The sequence below is a fragment of the Diabrotica virgifera genome, chromosome 3 (assembly GCF_917563875.1).
Source record: "Diabrotica virgifera virgifera chromosome 3, PGI_DIABVI_V3a".
Taxonomy (NCBI): Eukaryota; Metazoa; Arthropoda; class Insecta; order Coleoptera; family Chrysomelidae; genus Diabrotica; species Diabrotica virgifera.
Window position 1 is genome coordinate 227,113,819 of NC_065445.1, and position 27,288 is coordinate 227,141,106.

Consider the following 27,288-nt stretch of genomic DNA (forward strand, 5'->3'; position numbering starts at 1 on the left):
AAATCAAACAAACCTAATATACGCAGGTTCGATCCAAAATGCATTTTTTTTTTATTTTTTTTTATACATTGTAAGTATGTTTATTATATATTTTTTTCGGAAAATACGTATTTAGCTAAAATTTTTGCCAACAATTATTGTTCAGAAATCATTTCTTGTTGCATTTTTCAATGTGTTTGTGTGTGTGTTTTATTCTTATATTTTTTTTAATTTTTAGTATTTTGTTAATAAAAATTTTTGGAAAGTAGTAAGTATGAAAACTAGTTTAATATTTAAATAAACTATAAATAAACTGTGTCAAGTATATTGATTTCTTTGAAATCATATAATAGAAGTATAACTTCTTAAGTGCGTACAAAGTACACACACCACACAACCATTTAATATTTAAAATATCCATTTCTTAGACATCTTTCTAATGTTCTACTTTCAATTGTCGACTGAGAGTCTTCATTCGTGAAATAACAGCACTAGTTGAACCTCCTGTATATTAAATTTCCTCTTTGATTTAGCCAGCAGTTCGTGCCCATTATCAACCATTGCTAATTTGCTGCGACAATAATTCTCCTCGCGTCCAGGACACACAGAACTAACGATATAATATGCTGCTGCGCATGCAACCATTAGCGCGTGACGTCAGATGGAAATTTCCATTCAAAGGTGTCTGATTGCACAGAGTTTTGTTTTAATTGTTTTTTAGATGCTCCTGAGATGTAATGAAATACCCGGTAAATCACAGCTGTTTTGAAATCAATACAATAATAAATGTTAGTTCGGAAATTGAATTTTGGTCAAATGCATACAGAAAACTCTTAACTAATAATGAGGGCTTGTTTTTTGGCAAAAATGTTTTAATCAACTAAGAAGTTTCTGCAATATATGTAAATACACTTCGGATTTCTAAGCATAATGCTTATAGTAGCCAAAAAAATATAAAAATATTTTAGTTTTAAATATGAGCAAGTTTTAACACCACTTCCTTATGTTTTTTGTTTTTTTTTTTTAAATTGCATGCCTTTGTTGAATTGTTGTACTTATTTTGCGCTTCATTACCTATATTCTTATCATTTTTGAATTTGACATAATAGCCCGATCAAAGAACAATCTGACCCCAAAAAAAATAAAGAAAGGATGAAAATTTGGGAATAGGTAGTTGAAATTGTCTATTATTATATAAGAAAAAGTTTACAATTCTACATCCCCTCTCGAAAATATACATTCAAAATAAGACAGGAATTGGATATAATGACTAATTCTAAACAACTTTTATTCTATAGAGTTTTTTCAGTAAGTTAATACTTTTTGAGTTATTTGCGAGGGAATATTGTTCATTTTTAACAAAAAAACATGTTTTTGTATGGTTTTTCGGAGATAACTCAAAACGTAAGTATTTTATTGAAAAGAAAATTCTTAGCAAAAACATAACTTATAAAAAATTGAAAAAAATGGTGTATGCATGAGGTCTTTAGACCCAGCAGAAGAAGAGTTGTAGCTAATAAAAACTAGGTTATTCTTCGTCAAATTCCAAATCGAATATTTCAATGTGAAATAACCCAAAAACGGAGCCTACTTCTGGAAAAATTCATTTCAACTTTTTTAAAAAAGATTTATTTTTGTTTTTTAAAAAAAAATTTCTCACATTAAAAGTAAGTGAGTTACGCTAAAAATATTGTTGGTCCCTTTTATTTTTTGGTAAAAAAAATTGCGAAAATCACCCCCTAATTAGTATCACAAATAATTTTTGTCATTACCACTTGACAAGTTACTTTGCTTATGTATTATTTATATGATCTGTAAGTATCATCGATTCAAAGTGCTTATTTTTGAAGAAGCTGTAGTTAAAATGGCTTGAACGAGTAACTAATCACGAGTTTAGGCAAATTTTGAACAGCCATAGCATAACTAAATTTTGTCTAACAAGAAAACAAAAAATCACAAATATTCAGAAAAGCAAAACGAACATTTTAGTACCCAGCAAACAGACCGACGTGTTAATTACGTGAATTTTGGGTATATTTGTCACCAATATACGTAAATTGCTTACGTGAATTTCACGTGAAAATTAGGTTGGAATGTCATATTGAAAATACGTCTTTAAATTACGTGAATAACTCGTCTTCATAAGACGTGTTATTTACCTTAAATAGCAATAAAATGTTTCGGGAAATTCACGTTGAAAATACGTGTTGATTAACGTATCTTTTAGGGAATGTATATATTAGTATTTACGTGAAAGATACGTCCTCGGTTCACGTAAATAATTCGACTTTAAGGGCACCCAAAGTCCCATTTAACGACAATGTTAACATTATGTCACATAGCTCTGCAACCAAAGCACTTAGAGACCTAATTTTTATTTTATTTTGAAACTACATGCATTGTTTAGTCTCGCGTAGATTTTTGTAAAGTTAGAGTGAAAGAAACATTTATTTTAAATTTTTTTAAAATACTCTTACAAAAAAAAAACCCAAAAAAGTTTGGATTTTATTTTTTATTTTACTTGTTTTTATACATTTTTCAATAAAACTTTACGCGGGACTAGACATTATCTATCTACAACCACTGTAAAAATTTGGACCTCATATCATCTAAAAATCCAGAGATATCTGACATCAAAAGTTAAAAACCTAGTATTCGGGAAATCGCAGAAAAATAAAACACTCTAATAGGTTATAAAGCTACTGGTACACGGTAAGTTGAGTGCAGACGTTCAGAAAATAAATAGTTTCGTAACCATGGATATTTTGTACTATAATGTGTTATATATCGTTAAAAAGAGAAGATTTCAGAGAATAATTTTCAATCATAACGCAAAAAACTTAAAAAAATAAATTTTCAGACTTTGGGTGCCCTTAATTAACTTATGAATCACGTAATTATTATCATCATATGATATAAATAAAACAAGCATATAAAGTATTAACAATGTATTTATTTTGTAGAATTTAGATACTTTAAAACATTTGTCTTGTATAATGAACCAAAAATGGTACCGACCTGAAGACACATTAAAAAAATTGCAAACAAAAAACACAACACAGGTTACTTTTTATTTCGAGGAGGACACTTTCTGGTTTTTTTCTAATTGCATCATCGGCACTTCAACCCTCGAGCAGTGAGGTAAACGTTAATACGAAAGACATTATTATAAATAAACCCGCCTAAAATAAAACGAGGGAAATAAAGGTCTTCACGTTTCACTTTTTGTTGTGAGAAATGTGAGAATCTGATATTAGAGGTTATGATCATCGATTATAAAAATCGATTATTTTTAAATTACAGTTAAACTATTCTACTCACTTTAAATTAGTATTGCGTATTTTCTTTTTCTTTTTAAATTTCTTCTACTATTAACTAATTGGTCTTACTAAAAATCTATTTCAATACCAGAATAATGTAAAAAAATAATCCTATTGAAACGTAGCTATTATTCGATAAATCGATTAATTTAGTTTTCAAACCAACTATGTTAGTCACGTACCGTGGTCACGCGATAGTATTTAAAGGAGAAGAAAGGCTTGGTAGTACGTCATCACCCCGCGCGATTTGAAAATTAGACTCAACATCATTTTAGCTCCTGTGATATTTTTAAAGAAAAAAATAGCAAGAATAGCTTCAAATCAAGGTTGGATTGAAATAGTTATGCTAAATGATTTTAAAAGCGAAATCATAAACCTTTTGTTTGAATATTGGTATTATTTACATTACTTTTACGTGAAATATATCTAATTTTTCGACGTCCATAAAATATAGTAAATAAAATTCAAGCGATACGTGTTTAACCAACACCGTTGTAAAATTTTGTTTTCCAAAATATTTCTCAAAATTTAACCAAAAGAAGTTATTTCTATTTCGTGATTATTACGTGAAATAAACGTACCTTTGCGATGTAACCGACATTCACACCTATTATAAAAAACATGTACTATATTCGTCATTATGATTTTATATTATTCTAATGTCAAACATGTATAAAGGAAGCACTAATATATAGGTGAATGATTTGGCACTGAAATACGTTTTTTTCCCGTCATAAATCACCGAGTTATGTATGCGTTGAAATTTGCCGTAAATTTAACGTTATCATCACGTAACTGGGCTCAAATCTGTTTGCTGGGTATTAATTGAGATTTTTGGTATTACTAATAATTTTTAAGTTAATTCCATAAAAATTCCATTTTTTTTCAAAATAAAAAAAATGTTTTATTTTAAACCCAATTTTTTTAAATGCGCACTTTGAACCAAATAAACTTATAGATAATGTAAACAATACATAATTAAAGTAACTATGTGAAAGTGAAGCGGTAACGATTATTTTATTTGGGAAGATAATTAGGGGATTTTTTTAGCAAAGAATAAAAAAGACCAGCAATATTCTGAGCGTAACTCACTTAATTTTAATGTTAGAAGTTTTTTTTTAAACAAAAATAAACCTTTTTGAAAACACTTTAAAAAAGTTGTAATCAATTTTTCCCGAAAAGAGCTTCGTTTTTGGGTTATTTCAAATTGAAATATTCGATTTGGAATTTGACAAAGAATAATCTACTTTTCATTAGCTACAATTCTGCTTCTACTGGGTCTAAAGACCTTAAGTATACACCATCTTTTTCAGTTTTTTATAAGTTATACTTTGCTAAGAATACTTTTTTCGCTAAAATACTTACGTTTTGAGTTATCTGCGAAAAACTGTGCAAAAACGTGTTTTCTTTTGTTAAAAATGAACATATTCACTCACAAATAACTTGAATGAAAAGTATTAACTTAGTGAAAAAAACTCTATAGAACAAAAGATACTTAGAATTAGTCATTTTATACAATTTCGGACTTATTTTGAACGTATATTTTTTCACCCCCGAGAAAATATTTTTCACCTCGTATTTCCCAATGTTTGTAAAATGGAGGGGATGTAGAATTTTAAACTTTTTCTTATATAATAATAGACAATTTCAACTACCTATTCCCAAATTTTCATCATTGCTTTATTTTTTTGGAAATTTTCCTAAAATTTTATGTTCCCTGATCGGGCTATAATTTTTATATGATTATATTCTTTAAAACTTTATGTCGACCTCTCACGGTACTACTCCGGTGCCGTTCGATAAAATCATCGATGGTATCAGTTCTGTAGTACTGCAGAAGACAGGCCAGTTTCTCTGTGGTAAAATTTGTAACGATTTTGTTGGATGCACACTTGCACAGTAACACGCGATCAAAATTTTTATCAATTAGTCGAATTCGACAAAATTGAACGACGCCGCAGTATCGTGACTGGCCGGTTTAGTCCACAGAAGCCTGTCAAAATATATAAATTATAGCGATATTTTTGCTACTTTTAATTTGTTAATATTTTCGCTCATATCTATGGAAGTATATTTAGATAATTCCACTTCCAGGTACATTCCAGATACTATATTTAGATACTACCCTGTCCTCGACGTGTCTGGGGGTAAAATCCCGTTGCATATATTGTTAAGCGTTTATATTGCTTAGCCACTTTAGCGAGTATAGCAATTGTAGCGGTATTTGTGTTAAATTATTGAGGAATTAAATTAAAACGCCAAAGCCCAAACCAATCGAAACTGAAAGAATAAAGGAATGTAAATTATTTTGTACTGCTTGTATAAAGACGGTAAGTTTAATTTTACAAATTATCCATTAGTCCATGTGGTGAGACCGCTCCCGTCTGAAAAGAATTCTGATTCGGTTTCTTTGTGGATTCATATTAAAAAATGTCCCTTTTAAACAAATCTGAAGGGTGCCGGGTGTTTAACTAATATTTAGTTATTTCAAGCTTCAAACAAAAATGTTAAAAAAAAATCAGTTTTTTTTATACTACTTTACTTTTAAATATTATATAATATACTCACGAACAAAAATATTGAATATGCATGAAATGAAATTTGTTGTGCTGCTATCCTTAGCCCCCCTGTATAATAGGAAAAGGATTTCTTTTCCGAATGCGATGTTTTAAAGTATCACGTAAATGCTATAATCGGATTTAAATCTAATCTGGGCTATATACTGGCCAGTATAATTTTTAAATTGGACCTCATCAAGGTAAGTATTCACTATGCTAGCGACATGAAGACGTACATTAGCACCAATATGTCATATCCAATATGGTTTTCAAATGGCAAAACTTGATCTCCTAAAATGTCTTCAATGTAAATATCAGTTGGCAATCGCCTAATCACCTTTACGTGTTCGGTATGACCTTTGGCAGTAATACCGCTTTGTAACACTATGCCGCCACCTCCAAAACTAACGCTCTGTATGAGGTTACAGCTTACGTACGGTTCGCCAACTCTTCTGTAGATGAAGTTTTGTAAATCTTGCTTTCATATGGTGAAAGGTATGCCAGATATAACCTCATACATAGTGTTAATTTTAGTGGTGGCGACATAGTGCTGTAGAGTGGTATTTCTTGGAAAGGAGATACTGACCTTGTGGAGGTGATTGGGTGAATGACAGCTGATATGTACATTAAAACCATTTTAGAAGATCACGTTTTGCCATTTGCGAGCCATATTGGATAACAAATTCGTGTTAATGCACCATGACGCAGGTCTTCATGTTGGTAGAATAGTGAATACCTACCTGGATGAGATTCTATTTAAAAATTATATTGGCCACCATATAGCCCATATTAAATTTAAATCCGATTTTAACATTTATAATAATAATAATAATAAAATCCAGCCAAATATCGCCCAATTACTTGTCTTCCAACTTTGTATAAATTGGTCACATCCTGTGTAGTCCGGCGTATCTACCAACACTGTACGCTGAACAATATCATAGAGCCTCAACAGAAAGGATGCGCTAAGGGTTCCATGGCTTGCAAAGAACAGCTTATCATCGACTCAGTCATTTCTAGTCAAGCATATTCCAAAAAGAGGAACCTATTTACTGCCTTCATTGATTACAAGAAGGCCTTTGATTCAGTGCCGCATGAATGGCTTATCGATATATTGAGAATATATAAAGTCGATGATAATATAGTGACCTTTTTACAGCATATAATGACAGAGTGGAAGACTAGAATTCACCTTCAAATACCTGGTGAAAATAACATCGAAACTGAAAATATCGCAATCAGCCGGGGCCTTTTCCAAGGAGATCCATTAAGTCCACTGTGGTTCTGTCTAGCTATGAACCCACTATCTCAGCTACTGAATTCTACTGACGCAGGTTTTAGCATCAAAAATAACAACAATGTGGTGGCGAAGCTTAATCATCTGTTGTATATGGATGATTTGAAATTAATGGCTTCCACTCGAAACCAACTAGATGAGATGCTAAGAGCTGTAGAATCCTTTTCAAAAGACATTAGTATGCACTTCGCTGTAGCTAGACATTAGTATGCTAAGAGCTGTAGAATCCTTTTCAAAAGACATTAGTATACACTTCGTACTAGACAAGTGCCATGTTTTAAATATAGTCAGAGGAAAAGTACAGCCCGGTGGATTCGATATGCAAAATAGCCAGAACATCGAGGCATGGGTGAAAACGATATGTATAAATATCTTGGACTAAAGCAAGCGCGGAAAATTGACCATAAGCAGAGGAAAACTGAGATAACTGTGGAGTTTATACGAAGAGTAAAACAGCTGCTTCGTTCACACCTTAACAGTAGAAATTTGTTTAAGGCACTAAACACCTACGCATGTTCCGCGCTTAGCTATTCGTTTGGCATTGTTAAGTGGACAAAAACGGACATAGAGAATCTTCAGCGAAAAGTAAGAACACACCTCACAAAGGCACAAGAACACCATCCTAAAAGTGCAGTAGAAAGGACAACATTACCACTGAATCTAGGAGGAAGAGGACTTATGGATATAGGTGAGCAATTACATTGCTAATTTAAGAAATTATTTTCAGTTGCAAGCTGAGATATCTACTCTATATCGCGCTATTTGCGCAGTAGTTGACACAACACCGATCAAACTGAGGGAACCAGAAATGTGCATAAACCACCTCACTAAAGACGAAAAAATGCGCACCTGGATGGGTAAACCGCTGCACGGGCGACATCCCAATGAGGTCAGCCAAGACTATGTCGACAATACAGCGTCGAACTATTGGTTGACATCAGGAAAGATGTTCCCTGAAATTACCTGAAATATATCACCAAAGACCGTCAGGTTCAAAACGACAGATGCCGATATGAATGTCAAGCCCAAGAAACCATGCAACATCTTACAGGGGGTTGCCAGGCATTTGCTGCAACTGAATACAAGGAACGGCATGACGCAGTGGGGAAAATCCTTCATCAAGAGATAGCTATCAAGCTGGGACTTCTTCAAACGGACCATCTCCCGTATTATCAATACGTCCCTGAGAGTATGCTTGAGAATGGCAACTACAAGCTATACTGGGACCGCACTGTGCTCACAGACCAAACAGTGGCACATAATAGACCAGATCTCGTACTAGTTAATAAATTAACAAAACAAACAACATTAATTGATGTGGCGAGACCTAACAAAAATAATCTACGTAGTAAATTTACTGAAAAGATCGCCAAGTACAGAGATCTGGAAATTCAAATACGAAGGCAATGGAGAATACAAAGTACCCAGACGATACCGATTATCATGTCTACTACTGGAGTCATTCCGAAGACCCTCTTTGAAAGCATAAAAAACTGGGTCTGAATAAACATTTTTATAAGACCATGCATAAAGCTGTACTCGCGACGGCCAGAAGTGTACGAAAATTTTTGGGAGATACACCTGCATTCCAAGTCACCTAGGACTCGATAACACGGAAAGAGTCCCGCCAGAGCTCAATCCTTTTGATACCGTAGGTATCTGGGATGAGTCAATTTTCCACTTAGAGGGAGTGTGAGCCGTATGGCTAAATCTGGATATAGAATTTATTTATAGCAAAAAAATTGTACAATACAAAAAATATATAAAATATAAATAAACCCAGTTTCTCACAGAATTTGTGAGCCACATGGACTACAACTTGTACGTGAGGTTTGGATTTTTTTTTGTTCTTTTTAAGACTGTTGTTTTTTTGTTTTTTTTTTATAGAAAATTACAAATTGCAATATTTTCTACGACAATTTTACAACTTTAAACTACAAATACGGAAACTTTTGACAAACTAAAATTAAAATTAGTGGAAAAGAAGAATTATTTATATAACATTTCAGTTCCTTACTTTTTTTACTTTTACTTTTTACAACATATATAGCAAATTACAACAATTTTACAACTTTAAAATAGAAATATGGAATCTTTTCACAGATTAAAACTAGCAAAACACAAAATTATTTATCTACCATTTCAGCTCATTACTACCTATTCATTAATTCATGTAATGTCTGTTACCATGGATCCACTTTTTTAACTCTCTTTAAATTCTTTATAATTGTGTTTTACTTTAATGGTAAAAGGTAGATTATTGAAAATTTTTGGTCCCAAAAAATCAACGCAACGTTGGCCGATTGTTTTTTTTTTGGTACTAATGTCGTTAGATTTCTATTTCTGGTTTGGTATGTATAGTGGGTACAATCCAGAAATGATTTCTCGCTGTGTAAATACAATAAAGATTTGTATGAGTACAACTGGTTCAGATCCATGAAATGACTGTCTGTAAATAATTGGTCCCCTGAAGACCTTATACCCCTTCTATATATTACTATAATAATCCAATTTTGTATAATGTTTAGATTTTTTAGGTGAGCATTGTAGGCTCCACCCCAACCAATAATCCCATAGGCCCATTGTGATTGTACCAGAGAAAAGTATAAAGTCTTCAAGTGGTGAACATCCAGGAAGTCGCAAAGAAACTTAAATTTTGATAATAATCCTCGTATTTTTTGGACTACATATTTTATATGGTGATCCCATTTTAGGTGCCTCTCTATTATAATGCCAAGGTACTTAATGCTTTCTGCATCTGGATTTTTTTATGGTTGTCAATTTCCAGTTGGATGAAGTGTGGCAACCCAGTGGTGTATGATGAAAATGGCAAATATTTAGTTTTTTCAATGTTTACAGTTAACTGGTTACGTTGAAACCATTTTTTTTTATTTTTACAAAGTCTATTTCGACACTTCTCTTCAAATTTATAATAAGTAATTCGACTTGTATAACACTGGCGGCAGCACAAACAATTTCATTTCACACGTTAATTTCAAAATATGCAATATTTTGACCGTAAGTGTATATTTTAGGCTAATTTTCATAAAACAAAATTTTTTTGGTTTGTGAAAATTTATATGCTTATTTTTGTATGCTTTTTTGTATAACAAAATGCTCTTTTTTCATAAAATCGTTATGTTTTTAAGCCCTTCATTTGTATGTCTTTATGCTTTTAAATACGAACTCCAGTCATAACAGCAAATCTACTAAGATATAAATGGGAGCTCAAGGGTTAGTAATACAAGAAGTGATGAATTTTAAATAATATCTAGGCATCAAGATATCTAGCTACGGAACATATGGAGAATTGTTGAACTATTTAGAGAAATAAAAATATCGGTAAAATATTAAAGGCAGAATTTATAAAACAGTCATCAGTAAAGACTGGATTATATGCAAAATGCATATGCATATATATGCTGCATATTTCTCATGTTTTTCATAAATGCATATGCCTTGCATATTTGGAGATTTAAGAGCATATAAATGCATATTTTGATGGGAATTTACTCTACCCCATTTAAAAATAAGGTATATATTAGTAACATCAACATCCATTAAAATAAAATGTGAAAGTAAATATTTTGCTGTTAAGCTCCTTTGTTGTTGTACCCATAAACATAATGGGCGTTATTTATAGCTGCAGGTATCATTATCCGGATATTTAAGATTTATAGACTTCTCAGAATTTACAAATTACCTAAGTAAATACCGATTATATTTTGAATAACATTACAAATATTACCTGTACTTTCTGCTGGTGTCGGCCAACTATGAATTATTCTGGGAAAACCAACCAAAACGAAATTTTAAGCATTTTAAGGGTAGGATAGATTATTTTATTTTATGAATGGTTAGTCTTAAATCAATCGCCGATTATTCAACTTTTGTGATTGCAAGTTATTGACTATACTGTGTAAAAAAATCATTTTATTATTATTGTGAAAATGCCTAAAGTAGCAAGGGAAAAATCAAGTCTTCTCAGAAGTTGGATTGGAAGTAACAATCATCTAAAAGTTATCGACAGTGAAAGTATGTTTTGCACCATTTGTGATAAAAAGGTAAGTTCTCCACTTCAATAGATTTTTAAACTTATCAAACTTCTTTGCACATCTATGTGTCTGTCTATTCTAAAATGACAAACCGTCCCATTTCTTCAAAAACTGTTTTTTAAAGTTCGCAACGGTTTGGCTTATACAGAGCGAGGTGTTGAGAGTGGCCCACCCTGTATACTACGGTACACTGACTGTACTTTATTGTTTGACGATTTCAATTTCACTTTGAGAAATAAAAAAAAATTGGGGGAGGTTTAAAAAGTTTGATCATTTTAATGTAGGTATCTATTTACGAAAACATCTAAAACATCATTATCATTATATTCCAGATTCCATGTCAAAAGAAATTCCAAGTAGTTCAACACATAAAAACTTCACTTCACCAAACTAAGCTATCAAAAAATGATAATAAACCTCGCCAGCAGATTCTACAGAACAGTTTGCAGATTCAGAATACGTCAGTTGGGCAAGAAACCTTTGCAAAGGATTTATGCCACTTTTTTTTGAACTGCAATATCCCTCTGCACAAGTTAGAACATAAATCGTGTCAAAACTTTTTAAAAACTTATTGCAAGATTAAAGATAAACCAGCTCAAATACCAAGTTCTTCAACTCTTCGGAAAAAATATGTCAGTGCATGTTACAAAGATGTGATGACGAGTATTAAAAATCAGTTAAAAGCCGAATATCTTTGGATTTCCGTCGACGAAACAACGGATACAAAGGGTCGACAAATTGCGAATCTAATTGTTGGAGTTCTTAACGACTCTGGCGATTTTAAAAACTCATACTTAATTAGTGTAAAATGTTTGGAAAAAACAAACTATGCTACAATAGCTAGATTTGTTAACGAATCCCTAACAAATTTTTTTTTACCTGATCAAGTACCATTTGAAAAAATATTATTAATGCTTAGTGATGCCGCCTCATATATGATGAAAGCTGCATCCAATCTTAAAATCTTTTTCCCTAATTTAATTCACTGTACATGTTTGGCGCACGGCCTAAACAGAGTTGCAGAGAAAGTTAGAATTGAATTTCCCAATGTAAACACCTTAATAAATAATGTAAAAAAAGTATTTCTGAAAGCACCACTACGTGTACAGGTATATAGGGAGATGCTTCCCGATATTCCTTTACCACCAGAACCAGTATTAACCAGATGGGGAACTTGGCTTAAAAGTGCTATATTTTTATCTGAACACTACGACGACATCAAAAGCGTTATTTCAAGTTTTGATCCGACTTGTACCGCTATTGATAACTGTCAAAATATTTTTAAAGAAAAGTCTATTAAAAATCAATTGTTGTATATAAAATCGAATTTCGATATCATTGAAAGTTCAATTACAAAATTAGAGGCTCAAAATTTATGTCTTCACAATAGTATGTCTATTGTTGATTCGGTTAAACAGAAAATAACAAATCTGAATGGGGAAATTGGAGTAAAAATTAAAGATAAACTTGATGACGTTTTAAACAAAAATCAGGGTTTCACTTTATTGCGTTCAATAAATAATATAATCAATTTTGGAAACTTCGATGAAAATATTAATATGGATCCGTCTCTAATAGCAAAGTTTAAATATGCCCCAATTACATCTTGTGACGTTGAGAGATCTTTTTCTGCCTATAAACAAATATTAACAGATAGAAGACATAATATTAGTTTAGAAAATATGAATCAATATATGCTTATTTATTGTAACAATAAAAATATGTAAATTTGTTTTATTGTACTCTTTTTATAATATTAGTTTAGAAAATATGAATCAATATTGTAACAATAAAAATATGTACATTTATTTTATTGTACTCTTATTTATCTTGTGGTCAAAATAAAATATTTTGCCGTTTTATTTGTCACAAAACCTGAAGTTAAAAAAATATATTAAGAAATAATAATACAATTTGGTTTAAATTCAAACCTATTTATTTATTTTTATTATTTTTTATTTATTTATGTATTTAACGTAAACCATAAAATTATTCATATAAAAATAAGTGCATATATAAATGCATATTTGCATGTTAATTGTGCATATTCAGCTTGTTTTAAAATGCATATTGCATGCATATTTTAGACATTTTTTAGTGCATATTTTCCAGTCTCTAGTCATCAGACTAATGACATACGCGTCAGGAGCATGACCTGACAGAGAGAAAAAAATGCAAGAAACGGCGGAGATGAAAATTCTGAGAAAAGTCGATGGTGAGATATATAGAACAGAGCTAAAATTACAGATCTGCGACGGAGATGCAAATAAGAGCACATCGAGAACTAGATTCGAAAGATAAAAGTAGTATGGAATGATCATATTAAGCCGAATGACAATACAAAGTGTAGTAAAAATATCCAGAGATGGTTCACCAATAGGAAGACGATCAGTGGGAAGACCAGAAAATAGATGGAAGGGCAACATACTGGAAGCACATTGAAATGAAAAACTGAAAAAAATTAAAAAGGCTCATGTTTACACAAGCAGTATGTAGAAGACAAAGATATTAATATATCACGTTAACTACGATTTAATATAAAAAAGAAAATCATAGATGGTGTGTGAAATATGTAGAAGACGAAGATATTCATATTATTATATTAACTAAAAGTTAGCATGAAAATAAAAATCATGAATGGCATGCCAAAAACACATGGTCTATTCCCAATTTAAAATTAATAGTCTCTATTAGTACTGGAACGAATAATGATGACAAATAACAGATATCTACGAGTATATGGTAAAGAGATGACCCATTTTGAATAAAAAATGAACTGTTTTAGTATTTTCACAAAATCCAATAAATATTAACAAATATCAGGTGAACTCTTTTGAATGGTCAACCCGGCATATTAAGTTAAATATTACCCATATAGAATTTATAAATAAACAACTGAATTTTGTGGACAATGGTGAATGTAACGACAATTGACTTTACAAGAAATGAATACACAACTGTAATATATTTTGTATCTAAAGTTATTTAGTTTATTATAAAAAAAATGATCGGAGTATTTTTAAATTTATAGAACGCCTGTGTGTTATTAAAATGACCTACTTTTCATCTTGCATGCCGTACCTAAATATATTGTTCCAATAATTATTTCGCAAGCTCAATAACGACCCCGTCTAATTGAGTATCCAGCCCTTCACCTTTACGATAAAATATTAACAGCTGATGGAGTTTTAAGTGAAAAGGATCTACCCTTTAGAGGCTGTTAAGCGCTCCATCGTGTGGCACTGAAGCTTCACTTTTAGCATTTAATTGATACTGTCAAATTGTATGTACATACATTTTGCTCTTGACAAAGTTATGAATATCATGTCGGTTAATAACATGTAGTGAAACGTATGTCCAAATATTTTATCGTATTTGAGGTGAAAATAAACTGATGTATATGAAAGACACGGACAGGATGACTACGTTCAGGAAAATCCCCATAAAATGTATAGAAACATAAACAATTTCGAATACCGAGTTAAAGCTGGAATGTTTGTGTTAATTCACATCAGATGTATAAACAACATAGACAGCTGTAACTATGGACGAGTAGTTCAGAGAAATAAGTAAAACAAATATCCTGTTGGTGACACAACACCCTCCAGGCCGAAACCAAATTTTTTGAGTAGTATGAATGGACATCTATAGTAATAACCTATATGCATATTTCCTGCAGCCCATTTTGATGATATAGATAGTTATAAACAAATGAAAATTAAAAAACGGTAAATTTTCGCTTTTTCCGTCAACTACCAAAAAGTAAAGCATTTTAAACAAATTTGAGAGTAAGAAACTCATAATTCGTATAAAAAAACTTCAATATGGCGTTCGATGAATATGTATAGTATATCATTATTGGTTGATTAGAAAATTACAAAATAAATCATAAATTTTGAGTTTTTATAAATATTCATAACTTATGTAAAAATTAACTTAGAACCTTCTTGTTACACGGAATGCTGAGACTTCTGGTGCTTAAATCGTATCCTAAATTTCAAAGCAATCGACGTGCAAACACGCTACTTTGTAGAATTTATTTTAATGAGACCCACTCTGCCTTTAGAGGTCCTCCCAGGTATTGTCCTTTTCATGAGCATTTTTCAGTGCGTAACAAATGATAGGAAAAAGGGTAAGTCCGTGATAATACACATTTATGACATTTATTTCAACATGACATTTTAGTTAAATCTGACAGTTGTCACATTTTATTTTCAATTTGGAATAAAAACAAATCAAATGTGTTTCTTGCATTTATAAAATGGTATTTTCTTTGATTTGTATAGTCTTATAAATTATACAGATTATATTTGTAATATTATTATCTAATTAAAAAAAAGAATGTGTGTGTACTTTGTAGGCACGTGAGAAGGTATTCTTCTATTATATAATAGGTAATTTAAACGAAGTAAATATACTTAAAAGGTTATTTGTACTTATTTTATTTAAAAATCAAACTAACTTTCTTATCTACCACTTTCGAAAAAGAAGAATATCTTCAAAAATTATATAATAATATACTAACAATCATAAAATCTACAAAAAAAATAAAAAATAATAACTTGCCTGGGGCTTGAACCCACTTCACGTCTACCGCGCCGTACGAAAGTTGACGCCATTTCAAACTGCACCAAACTCTCGTATACGTCATGTGGGAATATACACAAACTAAACGTTTACACCATAAATTTATATGAATTTAATAAAATTATTAGTTTGATTTTTGTCGAAATAAAATACAACAAAATATAGAGTAAGAAAACGATATATGAGATGAAGATTTTTAGAAAGTTTGTTCGTAATCAGATTATGTAAATTAAAGCATTGCCTACTAATAGGTCACTACATTATTTTGTTTACATTTTCCAAATAGATAGGTATTGAAACTATTAGGTATTTCCAACTGAAACACTTAGAATTACGTACCTGCGGCTTTTCTAAACTATTTAAAAAGTCACTATAATTATAAATTTGATTTTATTTCTGTCCACACATCAGTAAAAACTAATATTATACAATATTTTTGTTTACCGATAACCTCCATATTGAACAATTATAGGGCTTTTCATTCACAGTCATTTGTTTTGAGCTTCTGTCATATGTCGTATAATCCGTGTATATTAATATTGTATACAGATTATACAACATGTGACAAAAGCTCGAAACAAATTACAATCGATGAAAAGCCCTATTGACAGATCATTTCAAAATTTCAACACCCAATCAGAGCCCGTATAACAACTAATACCATACTGTCGGTGTGCGCATGCGCGCGGATCAATCAAATTTTACCCTCAATCGGTTCGCCGCTAAAGAAGAATATCTTCAAAAAATTATTTTTTTATTATGGCGCCATCTATCGACAACTAGAATAACTAGAATAAATGTTGTAAATGTCTGTAATCACGGACGTGCCTTTTTTCTGTCACATACAATTTAATGCGTTAGAAAGAAATCGAAAAACTGTGACGCACTGAAAGATGATCATGAGAAAAAGAATAGCTGCTATTTTTCATTTTTAGCAAACATGCATTAATCATTCCATCTATACTCTTTTTGTGCAACCTGTATATACATTTTCAATTTTAAAATTAAGTTAGTGATGCCCGATTTAAATTAGAAAAAATATTTCCATCCTCTCAAATAGTACTTATTGACAAAATATTGTCATTTTCATTTTAAACCGTTTAATTATTTCCAGTAGTCGTTCTTTCTAAATATTTTATTTCAAAGCAAAGTTATTTATCAAGCCATTTATTTTTTTTTTTGTAATTTTAAAACGTTCAACTTTGCCAGTTTCAATAAGAGTGTCTTTTTTTTTATCAGCTAATACTGACCTTTAATTAATTTCTTTTACTTTCATAAATACCATGCTGGTGCCTTTCTGGTTCATTTGTATAATATCCGATAAGTAGGTAGCATCAAGTAACTACAGACCTAATTGATATACCCTATTCCACGAATATACGTCTGTTTTGGATTATTTCGACAACGAATATTTTATTGTGTACTTCTTATGTTACACTTCTTTCGTACTTCTTATGTTACACACTGAAATACTCGTTGTCGCGATAAGCCAAAAGAGACGTATGTTGGTGGAATGAACCCAAGTTGTCTTTGTGGTGTTATCATTTAGTTTCCCGATCATATTTTTTAATTATTGACTAACTCGAATTTGTAGAATATATTTATATTTTTAGCTATTTGTGTTGTAAATATGATTCTTCCAATAAGAAAATAATTTTGGTGTTTTTATTTATTTATTTTCCGTGAATGCTAATTCATTTGCATCAGCAGTTGTGTTAAATATTAATTATTTTCAAGTTTAATTTATTACGTTAATTTTATCGAAATATGTGGGATTAAATTAATTTATTTTTATTCATTTATTGAATTGTATTTTGTAATTGGGGTGTTTAAATTAAAACATTTGGGGTCTACTGTTTAGTTTAGAAGTCTCCTTTAAGATTTTCTGTGCGGCTCATGGGGAATGTTAGGCTTTTGTTGACTTGGGTGGTAGGAGCCCTACATAAATTTATGCTGCGGGTTATCTACATCTTGATTTCTCTTCTAGGCACCCAGGAGACGGGCGTGGCTCTAGCCTTAACACGTCCGTTTTGGGCCAGAAATTAGTATGTTCCCCAGATAAGTAACCACGTAAATAGTAAAGTAGCACTTCCTCGGGACAGTCACCCATGGGTTCGACGAACAGTTAATTAGCTCCGGAGGCAACCACTGTACATCAAATTTCCACCTGACGCCTCCCGAAGAAGATATGGAACTGTAGATAACCTAGGACAGCACCGGAAGTAGCCTTCACACTACAAGATAAGTTTTTAATTGAGTCTTGTATTTGCCTGTCAGCAGAGACAGTTTTTTTATATAAAGTAACTTTACAACGACTAAAATATAGATCCTGAATTATAACCAAAGAAATGAGAAAATAAAGCATTTATAACGAAATTCATTCCTTTTTATTGATAATGTACCGTATGCCTGGGGAATGCAGATGAGTAGAATACAAGGACCCACGTAAAGTCTCATGCTCGCCGTGTTGGTGTTGGTGATGTTATGTCGAATTTGTTTCTTGGTACAATATTGGTATTTGGAGATGACTTCGATATATCATTGTCAATATGAACACGGCAAAAGTTATTTTTTTATTTTTCTTAAGAGTTATTTAATTTATTTATCTCAAATTATTTTTTTTCAACACTATAAGTCAGAAAATGATAAAACTACAGAAGTACTTTGGATAGTTTATGAAAGAAGAAGATTTACATTATTAATTTAATTAAAAAAATAACAAAAATAATTCTAAATATTGCAAAACTATTTTGCAAGAACATGTAAATTAAAAAAGCTAACTTCGTCTGTAACTGTCCTAGGACAATAATTGTTTTTTTAATGTGTATAAAAATGCAGTCTTTCTAAATACAAAAAATAATTTTTCTACGGGTAACGGTTAAAAAGTTATTCTAATTGTTTATAAGTAAGCAAAAAATCGACATGATTTTGAAAAATAATTTTACACTGTTTAAAATTACTTTTTGTCATTTTTTTATTAATTAAATAGTATAAATGTTCTTCTTTCATAAACTGTCCGAAGTATTAATGTAACCTCATAATTGAAGGGCTCGGGGCAATAAGGGACCTAAGCCACATTTTTTGAAATTTGAAGATTTTAGTAAAACGGGCCCTGTAACAATGGTCTCAAGCCACCAGCGAAGTTTTACGGCTATTGGGCAATAAATGTGGCCACCGGGCTATAATGCCCTTGTTGCTGACTTACAAAATCGTGAAAAATATTTAAGCAAGAACGTCATAAGCCACAGTAAAATCAACATGGCGACACATGATCGGAGAGTGTTGAAAGAAAAACAATTATTTTATAAGGAAAAATACATTAGTTCTGGTTCGGATTTTGACTCTGACGATTCTGTAAAGGATAGAGAATATTCTGCGCATACGAGTTCCAGTGAAAGTTATGAATATTCTCCCGAAAAAGGTAAGTAAACATTTTAGTGGCTTGAGACCTTCTTGCTGTAGGGTATGTGGCTTGTGTCTTAATAAGTTATAATAACATTAAATTTACTTTTTTAGTAAAACGTAGCCCCAAATAACCTGTTTTAATTTTTTTTATTGATAAAGAGCCTTTAACACTAATATTCTATTTAAATTCGTTTGTCAATAACACGTTTTAAGACCAAAAAGTATTTTATTTAGTAGGTGGCTTGGTCCCTTCTTGGTTCGATAGGGAACACCCAAATTCCATATTCATTAAACATACCCTAAATGGAGTGTTTGATGAAGTAAATGTTGGTAAGAGGGTTGTAAAGTTTGGTGACAACAAAAAGCTTAAAAAATATACATATGGAGGACCAATAATACTGAACATCAATAAAGTTCAGGATATAAAGGAACTTTTACAATATATTCCTCTCACAAACCAGCAGTTTTATCTCAGTATTATTGGAATCAGTACAAGTAACATTGAACAAGACTATAACCAAGTTAATGAAACAGAGGAAGTAGACAGGGATGATGAAACCGATTTTTTTTAATAAAAAAAATATTGTAGGTATATTCTTGATTTTAGAATGGTTCATTTTGTTATTTTCAAAAAGGTCATAAGCCACATTTATTTGTTTAATAATTTTTTTCTTAAAAGATACAGTGTCATTTTGTATCTGTCTTTGAAAAAATATATTTAAGAATTTATTATGCATGTAAGGAATTAAGGTAAACATTATAAAATATAAAAATGTGATTTCAGGATTTTGTCAAAAACTTTAAACGTGATTTACTCAAAACTTTTCAAATGAGGCTTAGGTCCCTTATTGCCCCGACCCCTTCAATTTTCTGACTTATAGTTAACTAATAACTTAAATTAGTTAATAGTTAGTAAATTATAGTTAATAGTTAGTAAATAACTTTCTAACTTCATTTTTACATAAGTTATGAACATTTATAAAATCTCAAATTTTTTTTCTTATTTTGCAATTTCCTAAGCAACAAATAAGGATAGACATATTCAGCGAACGCCGTATTGAAGTTTTTTATATGATTTATGAGTTTCTTTTTCCCTAAAATTTGTTTAGAATGCTTTACTTTTTAGTATTAGACGAAAAAAGCGAAAATTTTCCGTTTTTTAATCTTCATTTGTTTATAACTATATATATATACCGGGTGGTGAATCGGAAAACGGGCCATAGGAAACTCAATGTAAAATTCTAAACTGTTGAATTCCTGCTTCCCTATCTATTTTACATCAAAAGTCATGAGAAGTTATTTATAGAGGATTGAAATCTGTATTAAAAACAGAAGTTACAATTGTTCTACGATTTAAACACATTCCAAAATTTTGAAAAATATAATGTATTTACCGCAGTAGGTATGTGTGGGTATGTTAGGCCACACGTTACTATTTAACTGACAGTGAGCACATTATTGACTGAAGAAAATATCTTTATTATTAATACTTTCTCCTTAACTAAGGGTATCTTATCAACTTTATTGTGTTTTAAACAAAAAATGATAAAATAATTTAAAAAATTGACAGTTCTAATTGTTAATATAATAAATTCATTGTCAACAAATGCAATCTTATACACATTATTGTATTGTGTGTGGCCTAGCTTTGGCGTATTACTCTGAAAATTGTATTATATTTTTACAAAATTTTGAATAATTATTGTTCATAGAACAATATTAACAGTTGTTTTCAATAGAGATTTCAATTCTCTACAAATAGTTTCTGATGACTTTTGATGTAAAATAATTAGGGAAGCAGGAATTTAACAGCTTAGAATTTTACATTGAGTTTCCTATGGCCCGCTTTCCAATTCACCACCCGGTATATATATCTCATCAAAATCGGCTGCAAGAAACATATACGTTATTAATATATATTATCGTCGACCATCCATTTATTATCAATTTTAACACCCTTAAAATCATTTATTAATGACACCTATTAATGAATGACTTTCTATTAACGAACGATTTCATTATAGACAACACAACATACATTGCTTGCATAAATTAATTAAACGCTCTGTGATTGGCAGTGACCTGTGTTATAGGCAACCAAAATATACCTATTTATATTCCCACTAAAAAATTTAAAATCAAGTAACCGCTGTTAGTACTGTCTGTCATTGTATGTCATTATTGTTTAAAATTCTGTTTATTTGAAAAATCAAAAGATGGATATATCTTTATTTCTGAAAAGTACGGTCGACGGAAAAGTTTTGTAACGAACTTGGGAATTAAAATGGCGATTAACAATCTCGATCATTAACGCGCTCGCTCCTCTCACGCGTTAAAATCGTTAAAATCTCTCAATTGTTAATCGCCCTTATCAATACACTTGTTGGTTAAATAGATATTATGTCCATACTACTCAAAAAATTTGGTTTCGGAATGGAGGGGGATGTATCATAAGAAAAATCTTATTTCTCTGGACTAGAGAAAGAATAGTAGTCGTGTCAAACGTAAAAATATATGTTTTCACAATTTTCAGCTATAGTCCAGGCTGGATCAGTCGAAAAGCAGACCATAATGGACATTTTCCATAGGAGTCTATTTTTTTGGTAGTAATAATTTAGGATGTACAGCCGGTTCCTAAAAAAACTGATACGACTCCTAATAAGATTTGATCATGTTGAGCAGTGTATTTGATTGATCTGACATTATATTTATTATGACAGACAAATAATAAAATAAACAAACAACAAACAACTGATTACATATTTTGTTGATTCATAAATTGTACTAATTATTAAGGTCTAAATGTTTATATTATTTTGAATTCCTATATTTTATAAAGAGTATATAAATGATAGTTTTTACATCAAATAGATCACATAATTATTGTAAACGTGGATTATACAACAAAACAAATTAATATTCAATTCAGCCCTGTAACTTATTAAAATAAATATTATAGAAGTTTTCAGGGACTTTAAGCCCTCGATAATAATGTAGTCTTTCATTTTGAGTTTAAATTTTTCAAAAATATTTATTAGTTTTCTCAGGATTCGAAAAAAAATTAATACAATTGAAATACATTGAGAATTTTGACATGCGTCACAATTTTGCATTAACTCAATGTAAAATTCTAAACTGTTGAATTCCAGTTTCCCTAATTATTTGACATCAAATGAAATTAAAAACTGTTTGTAGAGGATTGAAATCTGTATTGAAAACAACTGTTAAAATTGGTCTACGTAATTAAACATATATTCCAAAATTTTGTAAAAATGTAATACATTTCAGTTTTCAGCCCAAACTTAGGCCACACACAATGCAATATGTTCACATTTTTGAACTGTCAATATTTTTATTTTATCATCTATTATTTAAAAACAATACAGTTGATAAGATACCCTCAGTTGCGGAGAAAGTATTAATAATAAAGATTAATAATAAAGTCTAATAACCGTGGAACAGAATAATCTATCTGACAAATTTTAAGATTTGGCAGTGACATTGACAGTATGTAAATATTAAGTATTTATCCTTCAAAATACACTGCTCAATTTTCTACAAAATACGCTTCAAGAGTCGTATAATTTTTTTTTGGAACCAGGTGTACCTTGTATCAATAATTACTAGGGGCCAGTCGAAATCTTCTGCTTATTTTTTTATTTATTAAAATCTGAAAAAAACCGAAAATTTTTGTATTTTGCACCCATACTTTTGCCTGTAACTCATGAGATGTTGCTCCAACAAAAAAAATATAGAAGGTAGGGGTAGACAAGACAAGAATTCTTGTCTTGACAACAACTTCTTGTCTTGTCTTGAGAAAAAATCAAGAAATTTTAAAAAATCTTTTCTTGACGGTTTCTTGATATTTTATATCTTGACTCAAGAAATTTCAAGATCTTGAAATTTCTTGATTACTCGGTCCGGTGATTCCTTGGTGACCATTTTATTTCGTTTCGTGCTAACACGGCCCCCACTGCCACTGGGGGGAATCCCTGATCTGCATTTGTTTCCTGACGAACCCAAAATTGATGTGTAGTTGCATGCTTAAAATAAGCATTTTGTATGTTTCGAACGTATTCTAAACTAAGCTGTCCAGGATTTCATAAAAATTGTTGAGCCATATCGAAACAGTTTAGACATCAAAAAAGATTTTGATTTTAATGTTGTTCTGAAGTTATTTCCTTGTGGCATTTTTATGATTAATTATTTATATGGGAAATAAGCCACAATTAAAATGAAAAAAAAAATAATTTTATTAACGTTTCATGTAATGGGGTTAATTTAAAAAATAATAAATAAAAAAAATAACGTTGGGGTTAATTTCATGTAATCGAATGAACTATCTTTCAGTAAGTCGTCCCAGGAACGCAACTCATAAATATTGGCAATATCATTTTAAAGTCTTCTACTTTAAAATGTATAATATATGTCTGAATTGCCAATATAAATGAGTGAGATTAAATAAATTATTAGAAGAATTTTTTTGCTTAGCAACAACACTTTAGTTTATTTTAGTAATATTTTGTATTTTGACAACGGCACCCGATTTGGGCGTCGAAACGTTAATAAAATTTTTTTTTTTTCATTTTAATTGTGGCTTATTTCCCATATAAAGATTTGGATTATTTGGAGGATGAGATCGAAGTAGAAAATGATATAAGTGATACTTAGATTTCAACTCTGCTGTCAGTAAAATTAAATACCTTGTCAAAAAAAAAATTAAAAACTCAGTGCAAATGCAACTTAAACTTAACAGTGCTTGCGAGGCCATAAATTATTGTAAGATGACTATGCCAGAATTAGATGTGCCAACAAGCTAACCTTTAACTTTCGCGATGCTAACATGGGGCTTAAGTGTAAAAAATGTTTTAACTATATTTTGCGACGACAACGAAAATTTAAATAATTGCAAAATATTAGATAAAGAATGGTTCTGATTAGTAATTTGTCAGTATCTGGGAAGCTTTAAAACACTTTCTTCAATTCTCGAAGGGCAAAAATATTGCACACTCCCATTGGTGGTAATTGGAGTTATTTTACTTTTAGACAAACTGGCAATATGGGCTCATGAACTTAATAATACAATTGATAGAGACGCTACCGGTGAGCAATTAATTTACTGCATTCAAGCTACGAGAGATAAAATACTGAAACACTTTAACAAAACTAATTGTATACACTGTATAGTTCTTTTTTTGAATTATATAGTTCTTATTTCCTATTTAAGAAAGCTGATAATGATGACTTACAATCTTGGAAGTATGAAATTGAAAAATACTTAAATGAGCCTAGGTCAGAAGATTCTAAGAATATACTTGATTGGTTGAGAAGACACGAAAGTATATACTCGTCATTAGGGATGGCGGTTTTTAACAAAAAACCGGTTTTCGGTTATACCGGTTTTTTTGCTTACGGTTTAACCTGGCGGTTATAACCGGTAAAAAAAAACCGGTTTTTGGAAAAACCGGTTTTTGGTTTTTTAATCCAATAGGTTACAAAGTTACATTTACAATTACAATTTTCCTCTCCTCCCAAAATCAAAAAATTCCCCAACCATTTCAACTTATAAAAAATTTCCCAGACTCTTTGAAATGGGATTTAAAAAAAATAATATCAACATAAATATTTTACTTAAAAATAAATTGGATAATGCAATATATCTTTTATTTTTACTACAATCAAAAAAATGTATCATGTATTACTTTTAACACGTTTGTATATATTTCTAGAATAGGTACATTTTAACTAATTTAATACTTCCTGTATGGGTGTATCGTTTTGAAAACGTAGGGAAATTCTTGGAGATTCGTATTCGTAATCAGTAATACGATATGCATAGGCAGAGCATTATTTTTGTAATCAGATAAAATCATTCACCGACTTTCAATGTCAAGAGTTTAAGAGTTTAGTGGGAAAAATAGATGATGTTTGGCTTGCGTCTAATTCATACAGACACTTCTTATGTAAATATTATGATTACAAATACCTTTTCAAGGAAATATTACATAAAACTTAATAACTGATTCTGCTGGCTGATGTGAGATTGCACTTCAGTTTGCTTCTGTATTTATAAAATAAAATAAAATTTGAATTATGGTTTTGTTTGGAATAGTTACTTGAGAATAATAATTATTATGATTGGGATCCCAAATAATACCTAACCTAATCCTAATCACCGTAAAAACCTAATAACCGGTTTTTTCTTTAAAAAGAAAAAACCGGTTATAACCGTGACAAAAAAATAACCGGTAAAACTGGTTATTGCGAAGTAAAAAAACCGGTTTTAGGTTTAAACCGGTAGGTTTTTCCCATCCCTACTCGTCATTATAGAAAATGGCCAAGGATTTTCTCAGAATGCCAGCAACATCTTCTGTACCTGCGGAAAGAATATTTTCAAGAGCAACATTAAGAATATCAAAGCTAAGGAATCGGCTAGGTGTTGACTCCATCAGAAGGATTATCTGCATTAATTCATGGCTTATCAATTTAAAAAGGTGCTAAATTTGTTATTTAAAATAAAATCTAGATTTTATTATTAGTCAAGATATTTCAAGATTTCTTGTTTTCTTGACAAGAAATCTTGGTATTGACATCAAATTTCTTGTCTTGTCTTGAAATCTAAAATTGCTTCTTGTCTTGATCTTGTCTTGAAATCAAGACAAGATCTTGAAATTTTCAAGAAGTTGGCGACCCCTAATAGAAGATAAAAGTTTCGTTTTTTAATTTTCACATTATATTTTACTATAGGTCTGGATCCGGCGTATGAAAAAAAAATTGATTAGTAGCAAGCTGAAAATTTGTTAATAGCTTAAGGGTGTCTAGTCAAGCAAACTTTGAGATATGGTAACACTGGAACAGGGGAAGTTTTAATTGTGGAACAGGTTAAAAATTTGGAACGGTCAGACCACGAAAACGGCACATTTACTTTGTCCGACAGAATAGACTTAAACTCTCCGAACAGAGATTAAACTCTCATGCAAAAATCAGACTGTTATTTTTCACCTGTCATAATTCCTGTGATTTGACATATTATACATGTTCCACTCATTAAAACGCCCATTTGGTGATAAATAGCAGTCTGATTTTTGCATGAGAGTTTAATCTCTGTTCGGAGAGTATAAGTCTCTTCTGTCGGACAAAATACATGTGCCGTTTTCGTGGTCTGACCGTTCCAAATTTTTAACCTGTTCCACAATTAAAACTTCCCCTGTTCCAGTGTTCATATATATCAAAGTTTGCTTGACTAGACACCCTTAAGCTATTAACAAATTTTCAGCTTGCTATTAATCAACTTTTTGTTATACGTGGGATCCAGACCTACTCGCTAGAAATTAAAAATTTATTATTTATTAAAAAATGATGAAAATAAATTTTTTTAGTAAGCTGGCTGTTTCCATAAATCACAAAAAATAGCAAAATTCCTCTTTCTAAAAGGTATATTTAATCCAAAACCACTGACATGCGGTAGGTCATACATTGCCGAAAATATTAATTTGTTGTAAAACGTGTTTTATAAAAGACTTCTAGGACACCATCTGTGTATTTTCAAGTGATGTGTAATTGTACCTGCTCACAACTGCTTCAGTTTTAGTATGGTTTAGTTTTTGAGCTACGTTGCCGTAAAGTTTTCTAGCGGTATCACGTACCGTATGTCAGTGTTTACGTTTCTATAGTTAAAAGCAGTCCAGTGTATTATTTCGCTATTAGTTTGGCAGCAAGTTCATACAGTTGTTCTACCTTCAAGTGGAAAGCACTATTTTGCTATTTTTTAATTACCACTTCTTAAGTTGTTTTTGTAATTCAGTCTATAAAATGATTTTATAACAACCTCCGCCATTTTTTTTAATAGTATGCATGCGTTTATACTCTTCTTGAAAAAATAAATTTGTTTTTTTTGGGAGCAGTATTTTATTTTTTATCAGTGTGAAGAATCATTCCGTAGTTAATGCAGAAAACAAACACAATCATATAAGACAAATTCGTATTGAAAGGAAAGGAGAATAGGCAACGATATGACATACTGTATATCAGAGTCTACGTCCTGAAACATCCATGTCAGTAGTTAAGGGTTAAATATCCCTAAAAAG